Consider the following 12,121-nt stretch of genomic DNA (forward strand, 5'->3'; position numbering starts at 1 on the left):
ATATTTATGGCCCTGATTCTGTAGTTTACAGAAACACCCCATATGTGGTCGTAAACTACTGTACAGGCACATGGCAGGGCGCAGAAGGAAAGGAATGCCATACGGTTTTTGGAAGGCAGATTTTGCTGGACTGTTTCTTTTGACACCATGTCCCATTTGAAGCCCCTCTGATGCACCCCTAGAGTAGAAACTCCATAAAAGTGACCCCATCTAAGAAACTACACCCCTCAAGGTATTCAAAACAGATTTTACAAACGTCGTTAACCCTTTAGGTGTTCAACAATTGTTATTGGCAAATGGAGATGAAATTTCAGAATTTTCATTTTTTGGCAAATTTTCCATTTTAATCCATTTTTCCCAGTAACAAAGCAAGGGTTGAGAGCCAAACAAAACTCAATATTTATGGCCCTGATTCTGTAGTTTACAGAAACACCCCATATGTGGTCATAAACAGCTGTACGGGCACACAAGGAAAGGAATGCCATACGGTTTTTGGAAGGAAGATTTTGCTGGACTGTTTTTTTTGACACCATGTCCCATTTGAAGCCCCCCTGATGCACCCCTAGAGTAGAAACTCCCCAAAAATGCCCCATTTTAGAAACTACGGGATAGGGTGGCAGTATTGTTGGTACTAGTTTAGGGTACATATGATTTTTGGTTGCTTTATATTACACTTTTTGTGAGGCAAGATAACATGAAATAGCTGTTTTGGCACCGTTTTTATTTTTTGTTATTTACAACATTCATCTGACAGGTTAGATCATGTGATATTTTTATAGACCAGGTTGTCACGGATGCGGCGATACCTAATATGTACTTTTTTTTTATTTATGTAAGTTTTACACAATGATTTATTTTTTTAAGCAAAAAAAAATCATGTTTTAGTGTTTCCATAGTCTGAGAGCCATATTTTTTTCAGTTTTTGGGCGATTACCTTGGGTAGGGTATGATTTTTGCGAGATGAGATGACAGTTTTATTGGCACTATTTTGGGGTGCGTGTGACTTTTTGATCGCTTGCTATTACACTTTTTGTGATGTAAGGTGACAAAAAATTGTTTATTTAGCACCGTTTTTATTTTTTTATTTTTTACGGTGTTCATTTGAGGGGTTAGGTCATGTGATATGTTTATAGAGCCGGTCGATACGGACGCGGCGATACCTAATATGTATGCTTTTTTTTTGGATGTAAGTTTTACACAATTATTTCATTTTTGAAGCAAAAAAAATCATGTTTTAGTGTTTCCATAGTCTGAGAGCCATAGTTTTTTTAGTTTTTGGGCGATTATCTTAAGTAGGGTCTCATTTTTTGCGGGATGAGACGACGGTTTGAATGGTACTATTTTGGTGTACATGCGACTTTTTTGATCACTTTTATTACCTTTTTTTGGAAGTAAGGTGAGCAAAATTTCAATTTCATCATAGTTTTAATTTTTTATTTTTTATGGCGTTCACCGTGTGGGAAATGCATCATGACCGTTTTATAGATCGGGTCGTTACAGACGCGGTGATATATATCGTGTGTAGGGAATTTTATTTTTTTAATTTTTAATCAGGGATAAATGTGTTTTTTATTTTTACATTTTTTTTTACCCAGACCCACTTGGTTCTTAACCTCCTCAGAACCGCCGTACGCAGGATTGCGTCTTTGCGGCGGCCCTGCTCTTCTGGGTGGACGCGCCGGTGCGTCCTCTCGCGAGACGCGAGATTTCCTGTGAACGCGCGCACACAGGCGCGCGCGTTCACAGGATCGGAAGGTAAGAGAGTGGATCTCCAGCCTGCCAGCGGCGATCGTTCGCTGGCAGGCTGGAGATGTGATTTTTTTAACCCCTAACAGGTATATTAGACGCTGTTTTGATAACAGCGTCTAATATACCTGCTACCTGGTCCTCTGGTGGTCCCTTTTGTTTGGATCGACCACCAGAGGACACAGATAGCTCAGCAATATGTAGCACCAAGCACCACACTACACTACACCCCCTCGTCACTTATTAACCCCTTATTAGCCCCTGATCGCCCCTGATCACCCCTGATCACCCCATATAGACTCCCTGATCACCCCCCTGTCATTGATCCCTCCCCTGTCATTGATCACCCCCCTGTAAAGCTCCATTCAGACGTCCGCATGATTTTTACGGATCCACTGATAGATGGATCGTATCCGCAAAACGCATACGGACGTCTGAATGGAGCCTTACAGGGGCGTGATCAATGACTGTGGTGATCACCCCATATAGACTCCCTAATCACCCCCCTGTCATTGATTACCCCCCTGTCATTGATCACCCCCCTGTAAAGCTCCATTCAGATGTCCGCATGATTTTTACGGATCCACTGATAGATGGATCGGATCCGAAAAACGCATACGGACCTCTGAATGGAGCCTTACAGGGGAGTGATCAATGACAGGGGGGTGATCAATGACTGTGGTGATCACCCCATATAGACTCCCTGATCACCCCCCTGTCATTGATTACCCCCCTGTAAAGCTCCATTCAGACGTCCGCATGATTTTTACGGATCCACTGATAGATGGATCGGATCCGCAAAACGCATACGGACGTCTGAATGGAGCCTTACAGGGGCGTGATCAATGACTGTGGTGATCACCCCATATAGACTCCCTGATCACCCCCCTGTCATTGATCACCCCCCCTGTCAGGCTGCATTCAGATGTCCGTATTATTTTTACGAATCCACGGATACATGGATCGGATCCGCAAAACACATACGGACATCTGAATGGAGCCTTATAGGGGGGTGATCAATGACAGGGGGGTGATCACCCCATATAGACTCCCTGATCACCCCCTGTCATTGATCACCCCCCTGTCATTGATCACCCCCCTGTAAGGCTCCAGACATTTTTTTGGCCCAAGTTAGCGGAAATTTATATATTTTTTTCTTACAAAGTCTCATATTCCACTAACTTTTTGTCACAAGTTACCTTGGGGTGTCTTCTTTCCAAAATGGGGTCACTTGTGGGGTAGTTATACTGCCCTGGCATTTTAGGGGCCGAATGCGTGAGAAGTGGTTTGAAATCAAAATCTGTAAAAAATGGCCAAATGCGTAAAAATTTTTAGACATTTATATTCCAGACTTCTTCTCACGCTTTAGGGCCCCTAGAATGCCAAGGCAGTATAAATACCCCACATGTGACCCCATTTCGGAAAGAAGACACCCCCAGGTATTCCGTGAGGGGCATATTGAGTCCATGAAAGATTGAAATTTTTGTCCCAAGTTAGCGGAAAGGGAGACTTTGTGAGAAAAAAATAAATAAAATCAATTTCCGCTAACTTGTGCCAAAAAAAAATTCTATGAACTCGCCATGCCCCTCATTGAATACCTTGGGGTGTCTTCTTTCCAAAATGGGGTCACATGTGGGGTATTTATACTGCCCTGGCCCTAAAGCGTGAGAATAAGTCTGGGATCCAAATGTCTAAAAATGCCCTCATAAAAGGAATGTGGGCCCCTTTGCGCATCTAGGCTGCAAAAAAGTGTCACACATCTGGTATCGCCGTACTCAGGAAAGTTGGGCAATGTGTTTTGGGGTGTCATTTTACATATACCCATGCTGGGTGAGATAAATATCTTGGTCCTAGAATTCCTAGAATGGCGAGTTCCTAGAATTTTATATTTTTTGTCACAAGTTAGCGGAAAATGATGATTTATTATTATATTTTTTTTTTTCCTTAAAAAGTCTCATATTCCACTAAATTGTGACAAAAAATAAAAACTTCCATGTAATAACTATGCCCATCACGAAATACCTTGGGGTGTCTTCTTTCCAAAATGGGGTCACTTGTGGGGTAGTTATACTGCCCTGGCATTTTAGGGGCCGAATGCGTGAGAAGTGGTTTGAAATCAAAATCTGTAAAAAATGGCCGGTGAAATCCGAAAGGTGCTCTTTGGAATGTGGGCCCCTTTGCGCACCTAGGCTGCAAAAAAGTGTCACACATGTGGTATCGCTGTACTCAGGAGAAGTTGGGCAATGTGTTTTGGGGTGTCATTTTACATATACCCATGATGGGTGAGAGAAATATCTTGGCAAAAGACAACTTTTCCCATTTTTTTATACAAAGTTGGCATTTGACCAAGATATTTATCTCACCCAGCATGGGTATATGTAAAATGACACCCCAAAACACATTGCCCAACTTCTCTTGAGTACAGCGATACCACATGTGTGACACTTTTTTGCAGCCTAGGTGGGCAAAGGGGCCCACATTCCAAAGAGCACCTTTCGGATTTCACAGGTCATTTACCTACTTACCACACATTAGGGCCCCTGGAAAATGCCAGGGCAGTTTAACTACCCCACAAGTGACCCCATTTTGGAAAGAAGACACCCCAAGGTATTCCGTGAGGGGCATGGCGAGTTCCTAGAATTTTATATTTTTTTGTCACAAGTTAGCGTAAAATTATGTTTTTTTTTTTTTGTTTTTTTTTTCCTTACAAAGTCTCATATTCCACTAACTTGTGACAAAAAATAAAAACTTCCATGAACTCACTATGCCCATCACGAAATACCTGGGGGTGTCTTCTTTCCAAAATGGGGTCACTTGTGGGGTAGTTATACTGCCCTGGCATTCTAGGGGCCCAAATGTGTGGTAAGAAGTTTGAAATCAAAATGTGTAAAAAATGACGGGTGAAATCCGAAAGGTGCTCTTTTGAATATGGGCCCCTTTGCCCACCTAGGCTGCAAAAAAGTGTCACACATGTGGTATCTCCGTACTCAGGAGAAGTTGAAGAATGTGTTTTGGGGTGTCATTTACATATACCCATGCTGGGTGAGAGAAATATCTTGGCAAAAGACAACTTTTCCCATTTTTTTATACAAAGTTGGCATTTGACCAAGATATTTATCTCACCCAGCATGGGTATATGTAAAATGACACCTCAAAACACATTCCCTAACTTCTCCTGAGTACGGCGATACCACATGTGTGGCACTTTTTTGCAGCCTAGGTGGGCAAAGGGGCCCACATTCCAAAGAGCACCTTTCGGATTTCACCGGTCATTTTTTACACATTTTGAACTACTTACCACACATTTGGGCCCCTAGAATGCCAGGGCAGTATAACTACCCCACAAGTGACCCCATTTTGGAAAGAAGACACCCCAAGGTATTCGCTGATGGGCATAGTGAGTTCATAGAAATTTTTATTTTTTGTCACAAGTTAGTGGAATATGAGACTTTGTAAGAAAAAAAAATCAAAAAAAAAAAAAATCATCATTTTCCACTAACTTGTGACAAAAAATAAAAAGTTCTATGAACTCACTATGCCCATCAGCGAATACCTTAGGGTGTCTACTTTCCGAAATGGGGTCATTTGTGGGGTGTTTGTACTGTCTGGGCATTGTAGAACCTCAGGAAACATGACAGGTGCTCAGAAAGTCAGAGCTGCTTCAAAAAGCGGAAATTCACATTTTTGTACCATAGTTTGTAAACGCTATAACATTTACCCAAACCATCTTTTTTTTACCCAAACATTTTTTTTAATCAAAGACATGTAGAACAATAAATTTAGAGCAAAATTTATATATGGATGTCGTTTTTTTTTGCAAAATTTTACAACTGAAACTGAAAAATGTCATTTTTTTGCCAAAAAATCGTTAAATTTCGATTAATAACAAAAAAAGTAAAAAGGCCAGCAGCAATGAAATACCACCAAATGAAAGCTCTATTAGTGAGAAGAAAAGGAGGTAAAATTCATTTGGGTGGTAAGTTGCATGACCGAGCAATAAACGGTGAAAGTAGGGTAGGTCAGAAGTGTAAAAAGTGGCCTGGTCTTTAAGGGTGTTTAAGCTATAGGGGCTGAGGTGGTTAAAGATCCAGTGGGTCTGATGTCTGAATAATACAGTACAGTACTCTATATAGTGTATTGTACTGTATTTTACTTACACTTTGTCTGAACAGATCTATGCCTTTAGCACAGATCTATGCCTTTTAGCACAGATCTGTTCAGTACCATGGACAGCAGGCGTCCTGTTGCCATGGGAACCTTCCCGTCTGCTCACTTGTGGCCTGAGCAGAAGGGGAAGGAGGGGGGCTCCCTCCCTCTGTCACCCCATCCTGTCTGGGGGCTGCAAAGGCACAGCAGACCCTCTATGGGAGAGGGAGGGAGCTCCCTCCCTCTTCACCTCTTCCATACAGCGGTCATGGAAGAGATTAAAACGGCGGACATCTGCACAGATGTCTGCCGTTTGAATCGGAGCTGACACTCCGATTCAACCGCTCGGCCATCCTGAAAATAAATGGGGGGCGGGCGGAAGATCGCGCACCCGCCCCCCACACTGCCGCCCGCCTCCCGCACCGCCCGCAATCCTCCCCCGCTGCGCCTGCAGGCACAAAAACACAGAGGGATGCGGGGGGGGGGGGTTAACCTTCATAAATACAGGCACTTTGAGGTTTCTGATCCCTGCGGTCACGGACTGCAGGGATCAGAAACTTGCATAAGCGCTAGAAACCGCAGGTCTGAAATGACCTGCGGTTTGTAGCGATCGGCAATGCGGGGGGGTCACAGGACGTGATGTTTGCTAGTAGATGCTGTGTCTAAGGGTCCATTCTCACGACTGTATGGTCGACCTGCATTGCACGGGAACCAGCTGTGGGAATCTCGTATTGCGGTGTGGACATATTGACTTGAATAGGTCTGTGATCCGCAAAATACGGCAAAAGATAGCACATGTCCTATCTTTTGCGGTGCGGAGGCACTGACCTGAAATCCCACATTAGTGCTTCGTAGTACTTCCGTGGGATTTCGATCTGTGCCTCCGCTCCGCTAAAGATAGGACATGTCCTATCTTTGGCCGTATCTTGCGGATCGCAAGCACATTCAACTCAGTGGGTCAGCACCACAATGCAGGATTCACAAGGCTGGCGCCCATGCATCCCCATCACGGAGTGCACACAGCCAGTGCCCGTATATTGCGGACCCACCGTTTGCGGTCCGAAACACAGGCATGGCGACCATACGGTCATATGAATGGGGCATTAGGGTGCCAAAATGCAGGTGACGTCCGTGTTGCATCCGTTTTTTTTTTTTGCAGATCCTTTGTAACATTGCCTATCCTCGTCTGCAAAACGGACAAGAATAGGACATATTCTATCTGTTTTGCAGGGCCGCGGAATGAAAATACCGATGTGGATAGCACACGGAATGCTGTCCGCATGTTTTGCGGACCCATTGAAATGAATGGGTCCACATCCAATCCTCAAAAAATGCGGATCGGATGTGGAACAGAAATACGTTGTGTGAATGAGGCCTTATTCTCCAGTTATTCCTCACACGCGAACAAACCCTGACACATTCCGTATCGCTCATGTAAAATAGGACATAGGGTTCAGCCACACGTAGCATAAACACCGTACATTTTTTGCAGAGAAATTGCATGTGGAAATTCTGCGGCATTTATAATATCAAAGAAGTGGATGGAATTTAAAGAAAAAATCTCATCCACACGCAGTGGAATCCACATATACCATGAATTGCAGTGAGGATTTCAGATCTGCAGCATGTCAGCGTTCACCACAGATGCAGCGCACTGTTTCTGCATTAAAAACTACAGCAAGAAGTGCACAATTTGGTCTGGATATTTCTGCTGCTGAAAATCCACAGTGCACTTGCTTTATGTGGCTATACCCGTAGTCGTGCTGGCTGCTCCCTTTGCAATTGGCTGCTAATGACACTGCAGATGTGCCTAATGGGACACAAGTCTGGAGACACTGAAGGCCATGGTAGCACATTTAGGCCATGCAGGCTGCTCACAGTAGCACGAACAACATGTGCGCTGGTGTTGTTCTGTTGAAAAACTGCTCCTGAGACACTTTGAAGAAATGGCTGTACCACTGGTTCCATGACCAAATCAATATAACACCGAGCTGTTAGTGTACCTGACATGAAGACTAGAGGAGTCTGGTTACCTTACATTATGCCACCCAACACCATAATCCCGGGAGTAGGACCGACTTCTGATGTAGACACTGTTTGCCACCCTAGGCTTGGTATATGATGTCCAATTTCCCTTGCAGTACAATATGGATCACTACGCGCCATTCTAATCGCCTCTGTGCAACTATTGCTGTAATTCCAGTTCGTCATTGTCCTCCCAAATTTGAACAGTGCTGACATCTCAGCATAGGAATGTGGCAATCTGCTGGAGTGATAAACTAAGGTCTCTAAGTTCAAGGATTCTGTCCCTCTGTCTGTTTGTGACAAGTGTCAATAACTGGCGACTTGATCCGTTTTTGAGGTTTCATATGGTTAAAATACTTCTCTTAATCTGGCTTTTATGCCCCTCCCACATGCTACAGATTGGAGCTAGGTGCTTGAAAACGTGATCATCTTCAGATCTTTGCGACACCTACTACTTCCTCGATTTGCATTACTTTACACTTGTCCTTTTTGGTGTTGCAATTTCAATATTGAGGAGTGTATTTCCATTATCACCTGATAACAATGCTAATGCAAAAATAAGCATTTGTCAAAATGGTGGGTGAGACCTCTTCCTCTAAAATCTGTTGTATTTGTACACTGTGCAGGTTAGCTATCTGTGGTCACGGGTCATTATGAAATATACCTTTGACCTCCTCTGACTTTTAATAGGAGTAACACAAGATATTTTTACCTAAGCAAATATCGTATAACGTGAACCCTACCCTTTGCTACCCTTTTATTGCTGAATGCTATTTCATACATAGCAAAACATACAGTATTAGAATGTATTGGCTCCTATGAGCCGAAGTTATTACTTTGCAAAGTCTCATGAGGGTAATAACTTCATAAATTGATTGCTACATGTTCTATATTCTGCGTTTTTCACGCAACACAGGCCCCATAGAAATGAATGGGGCTGAGTGAAAATCGCAAGCATCCGCAAGCAAGTGCGGATGCTATGTGATTTTCACAGATGGTTGCTAAGTAGATGAGGGATGAGCGACCCGGGACCCCATTTACTTTATTATTTTCTATTATAACATGGCTATAATAGAAAATAATAGCATTCTTAATGCAGAATGCTAAGTATAATGTCAATTGAGGGTTAAAAAATAATAAAAACATTACTCACCCCATCCACTTGATTGCACAGCCGGGATCCTCTTCTTTGTTCTTCTTGAAGGACCTGCAAAAGGACCTTCGATGATGTCATCACGCTCACCACATGGTGAGCACAGTGACGTCAGCGCAGGTCCTGCTGAATGAAGATAGAAGATAGATGACGTCAGCGAAGGTCTATCTTCATTCAGCAGGACCTGTGCTGATGTCACCTCGCTCACCACGTGGTGAGTGCGATGACGTAATCGAAGGTCCTTTTGCAGGTCCTTCAAGAAGAACAAAGAAGAGGATCCCAGCTGCGCGATCAAGTGGATGGGGTGAGTAATGTTTTTATTATTTTTTAACCCTCAATTGACATTTGACTTTGCATTCTACAGTATATTAAAGAATGCTATTATTTACCCTTATAGCCATGTTATAAGGGAAAATAATAAAATCTACAGAATACCAGAATTCAGTGAAGAAGTCCGGGTTCTGGTCAGGGTACCAAACATTCAGTTTTTTATCACGCGCGTGCAAAACTCATTGCACTCGTGCGGAAAAAACTTAAGAACGCAACAATTTTCCCTGAACGCATTCTATCCGGCCCTCACCCGCAACGCCCGTGTGAAAGAGGCCTAAGTGTTTATTTTTTTTATATGGAAAAATACAGGAGAGGAGCGCTGTGGGGGCAGTTCTTACTGGCACATGATTGGGGGGGCACCTGTTACTGGCACATTATTGGGGGGGCATCTATGGGGGCATTTTTACTGGCACATTATTGGGTGACACTATGGGGGCATTTCTTACTGCCACATTATTGGGGGGCACTATGGGGGCATCTACTAAGGCCACAAAGAAGGGGTATTTTAAATGGGGGGGACTATGGGGGAAGGGGGGAGAGGAACAATATTGGGCGCTCTGTATAGGGGCATTTTATGCTGGGACACATTATGGTGGGTACTATGGGGAAAGGGGGAGGGGAGTATCTACGGGGGGCACCAAGAAGGGGTATTTTATACTTGCAAATTATGGGGAACACTGAGGACATCTACTGGGGCACTATATATGGGGCATTTTATACTGGTACATTATGGGGGGCACTAGGAGGAAGGGGGGAGAGGAGCACTATGGGGGCATTTACTGGGGGCACTATATAGGGGTATTTTATACTGGCACATTATGGGGTACTATGGGGACATTAGCTCAATTGGGGGCATTAAAAGGGGATATTTTTTGCACTGGCACACATTATAAGGGGGCATTGTTTGTACTGTTACATTATAAGGAGAGTTATTACTACTGGGGGGCATTATGATGGGCTTTATTACTACTGGGGGTCTATGGGGAACATGATTACTAGTATGGGAGCATTATTACTTCTGGGGCACAGTGGGGACATGTTGGGGGCACTTTAGGAGCACTATTACTGCCATGTGTGCTCTAGCAGAGAATTATTACTATTGGTGGGATTTTGGGAGCACTATTACTGTGGGGGCACCATGGCACAGTATCAGCTTACCACAATTATTTTTGGGGGACACTATGTTTACACTATTAGTGTCAGGGACACTATTTGCTGGGCGCAGTTATTTTAGGGCACTGTGCCAATAATTATTGAAGGGCACTATCTGCATGGTACTGGTATTATCAGGGGGCTTATATGTTTCTGCAGTGTAATATTGTGGAGCACAGCGGCACAGTATTGGGGGTGGTAGGATGATTTGTCCACAATAAGGGAGGATGATGGAAAAGTAGTAAATAAAGATTTTTTTTTGTCAAACTGCAGAGACAAGAAATGTCTGAAAATGGTGGTCTGCTCTGAAGGTCTGAAAGGAGAAGATGAGGAAAGAGAACATCTACATCAAAGGAGACATCACTGGATGTAAGAGGTATGTGGCTGTATTACCCTGTATGTTCTGTAGTGATGGGAGGGTGGATATAGAATTTGGCTCACACTGTAGCATCCTGGCCCCAGACTTCAGGTCACACTGTGCGTGTTCTGAATTCTGGGGCCTCACACCCATCTACTACATTATCTATACTCAGAGTTATCACTGTGTTATCTGAGGTGTTACATAGGACTGCAGGGAACATCTATTACATTATCTGTACTCAGAGAGTTATCACTGTGTTATCTGAGGTGTTACATAGGACTGCAGGTGACATCTATTACATTATCTGTACTCAGAGTTATCACTGTGTTATCTGAGGTGTTACATAGGACTGCAGGTGACATCTATTACATTATCTGTACTCAGAGTTATCACTGTGTAATCTGTGGTGTTACATAGGACTGCAGGTGACATCTACTACATTATCTGTACTCAGAGAGTTATCACTGTGTTATCTGTGGTGTTACATAGGACTGCAGGTGATATCTGTAAAAAGGGGCATGGCCACAGGTTGGAGGGGAAGGGCGCAATACTTGGCTTTCCCCGGGTGCTGGGCACCCACGCTATGCCACTGCTGATAGGAAACCCCCCCTGCAGCATTTACTAAATTATCGGCAATGTTTAATTCCCTTTACTCCTTACATAGTTTGGGTATAAATAGTCTGCACGTTAATATTACTGTAAATCCCCCACTGTGCTATAATATTATATTTTGGAATTGTTATCTGATCATTTGCTTAATGTGACGTTATTATATTTTCCTCTACAGACTTCAGTGAATGAAATTAACACTGTGATGTACATCTCAACCTATAGGTTCATTTTACCACTTCTGAAGGCAATCTCCACCCGTCGGCTGTCATAGAAGCACATGATCTGTAAGTTCACAAGCCATGCCAGCACGTCCTGCCCACTTCCACTCAGCTGACAGAGGAGAGGGGCCGTGCTCCAAGACCAGGCACAAGGTAAACAGCAGAGTGTGCATTTACAATGTCATTCTCTATGGCATGCTATGCACACCTTTCAGAAATCAATTCCAAAGCCTATATAAAAATATATCTATGCAAAATAAAATGTACCCATCACTTATTTTACTAAAATATTGCAGCATTTATCCAGATAGTCCTCACTGGATTTGTGCTGGTCTAAAGACATTACAGAGTGCTCACTGGCCATGCTGCCAGCGTAAA

At 43.4% G+C, this 12,121-nt stretch overlaps 1 protein-coding gene across 1 annotated transcript in view; it reads left to right on the forward strand.

The window, feature by feature from the left end:
• NMRK1 (nicotinamide riboside kinase 1) overlaps positions 1 to 12,121 on the forward strand; it is a 67,238-nt gene that overhangs the window by 21,744 nt on the left and 33,373 nt on the right. The window contains exons 2-3 of the mRNA XM_040417065.1: positions 10,826 to 10,928; positions 11,748 to 11,896. The gene's annotated coding sequence lies outside the window, so the exon portion shown is untranslated. The remainder of the gene's footprint in view (positions 1 to 10,825; positions 10,929 to 11,747; positions 11,897 to 12,121) is intronic.

Source organism: Bufo bufo, chromosome 2 (genome assembly GCF_905171765.1).
Source record: "Bufo bufo chromosome 2, aBufBuf1.1, whole genome shotgun sequence".
NCBI classification, from domain to species: Eukaryota; Metazoa; Chordata; class Amphibia; order Anura; family Bufonidae; genus Bufo; species Bufo bufo.